Source organism: Babylonia areolata, chromosome 18 (genome assembly GCF_041734735.1).
Source record: "Babylonia areolata isolate BAREFJ2019XMU chromosome 18, ASM4173473v1, whole genome shotgun sequence".
Classification (NCBI taxonomy): Eukaryota; Metazoa; Mollusca; class Gastropoda; order Neogastropoda; family Buccinidae; genus Babylonia; species Babylonia areolata.
The window spans coordinates 53,164,441-53,166,924 of record NC_134893.1 but is presented as its reverse complement, the minus strand read 5'-3'; the positions used below and the strand labels follow the sequence as shown (position 1 = coordinate 53,166,924).

The 2,484-nt window shown below is 38.0% G+C and overlaps 1 protein-coding gene across 1 annotated transcript in view; it reads left to right on the top strand.

The window, feature by feature from the left end:
• LOC143292907 (uncharacterized) overlaps positions 1–2,484 on the top strand; it is a 16,180-nt gene extending 13,696 nt beyond the window's left edge. The window contains exon 12 of the mRNA XM_076603591.1: positions 178–2,484. The gene's annotated coding sequence lies outside the window, so the exon portion shown is untranslated. The remainder of the gene's footprint in view (positions 1–177) is intronic.

Genomic DNA, 2,484 nt, shown 5'->3' with positions numbered 1-2,484 from the left:
TTCATTTTAGTTTATTATGAGAGCTCAAGTGAGTATCACATCTAAAAATGCAAATCTTGCTCCCGAATACTAAAGCACTTCTTCATTATATTTTTTTTTTATCACATCGCCATCTTTTCTGTAGTCATCACGAATGTGTAACGTTGTCTTGAACTTTGTCATGTTTCATACTTACAGTCTGTGAGCCACCACAAGTGCCTTCTGACAGTGTGAGGATGGAGCAGGAATTAATCCACCCAGATGTAATGAGCAGTTACCCGGATGTTACGGCTGTTGTCATCCAAATCAATGTTCAGTGGCTGTAAAGGAGTTGAATACAAGCGCCAACACTGCTCTGATAATAATTATATCCGGTACTGTAATTTGTTAACAATCAATCCATATCATATTACAATCAATCATGAATTCTTACTATCTTTCTTCAATAAATTGTCACAGAAAAAGACACAGACAAAGCACTTTAAATAGTGCAGTTCTGGTTGAATAAACAACCACACAACACTGAGTAAGTCATTTCCTAAAGTTTATTGAATGAACAATCATTTTCTGTGTTGAAAAGACAATAACGCAATGCTGTGTGGATAGTGAGAGAGAAGAAACCTGCTGAATCACATTGTTATTTGTGTTTTTACACACGAAGTCAAACTGTTAACAGATAAAACACAGTAACAATTATAATTTTTACATTTTACAATGTTAACAATGCATTGACAAACGGACGGTTATATGTAAAACATAACTGCCGATAAAAACGTAAATGTATTTTAAAACTTTGCACTAAATATGCATGTAATCGATGAAAAAAAAATTATTTTGACTGCTTAGGCCGCTTGCATGATTATATACTATCACATGGCATATGGCGCACAAAAGCACGCATACATAACACATCTGGCTTGGTAGACCCTGTATGAATTGCCAAAGAAAAGGTTTCAATCAGTTATGTTTCAATCATGGTTTTTAATTAATTGTTTATGGAATAAACATTTAGCACACAATGCTAACGGGTTGTTGAAAGTATATTGTCAAATCGGCTGCCTGACGGATTGATAATAGTTGCACATGCTGTGCACACATTCTAGCCTCCTTTGCACCCGTTCGAATCCCCAAGATTAGGGTGCGAAAATCAGTTATGCCGACTGTAAACTTTCTGTCAACTATTTCGAATATCACACTTCACCGGCAGGTTCTGGAAGTTGTGGTTTTTTTAAGGAGACTAATAAGGCTAGTTAATTATAAGTGGCGTGTCTGGATCGTGCTGTGTAGGGAGGGGGGGGGATATTTCAGTGCTTTATGGACTACTGCAAACGAAAAAAAAACTTGACCATGGGGGCAAAAGCTAACAGGTCATAAAACTCAATTCTGCTGTCCATTGCCTTTTCAGGGACATTCAACAAGTCTACAGGGGACAAAACTCTAAGAATGTCATGTATAAGAAATAGTTATTTCCCTTAGAACGAACTCGATGGCCCCCAGGAGCTGTTTCTAAACTGAAGAATTCAAACACTTCCCCACAGTATCAGTATCAGTATCAGTATCAGTAGCTCAAGGAGGCGTCACTGCGTTCGGACAAATCCATATACGCTACACCACATCTGCCAAGCAGATGCCTGACCAGCAGCGGAACTCAACGCGCTTAGTCAGGCCTTGAGAAAAAAAAAAGTATATATATATATATATATATATATATATATATATATATATATATATATAGAGAGAGAGAGAGAGAGAGAGAGAGAGAGAGAGAGACCCCACAGTGTCGTTGAAGTCATCTAAGAATGGTTTTGCCATAGCTTTAGCACTGCACGTAAAATGAATAAATCTGACCAGATGGGACCTTCCTGTCTGCAAAGGCTTTAACTTTCAAGTCAACGAGGTGGTTGGCTGAGGATTGGAACAGCACGTGGCGTTGATTTTTGGGTTTGTTTGTTTTTTTCTTAACATATCGGTCGCATTGCAGACGGACATGGTGCATTCAAAAGGCTTTAACTGTGTGAAACATTAATCATGTCTTGTTCTCTTTTTTCTTTTTCTTTTTTTTTTTCTTTTTTTTTTTCTTAAATAGATACTTTATCAGCGATTTTTTTTTTTTTTTTTTTTTTTTTAGAATAAATTATCATCATGTGCAAAATGGGTGTATAGATGGTCACTTTAATCTTGTTCAGATGACTGCTGTGCAAACTGTCAATCAGGACGGTAATCTTTTTTTTTTTTTTATATACGTGAACTTGGTGCTGCACTTTCGATGGTGAACTTGGTGCTGCACTTTCGAGGCTGATTTATGTCTGTGATTGGATTTTTTCATGTTCGGTTCGAGTGCGAATGGGGATTTCAGTACTGCGCATTACTGATTGACGTCAGTTCGCTTGCGTGTGTTTGTGTGTGTGTGTGTGTGTGTGTGTGTGTGTGTGTGTGTGTGTGTGTGTGTGCCGTGTGTGCGTGCGTGTGTGCGCGTGTGTGTGTGTGTGTGAGAGAGAGAGAGAG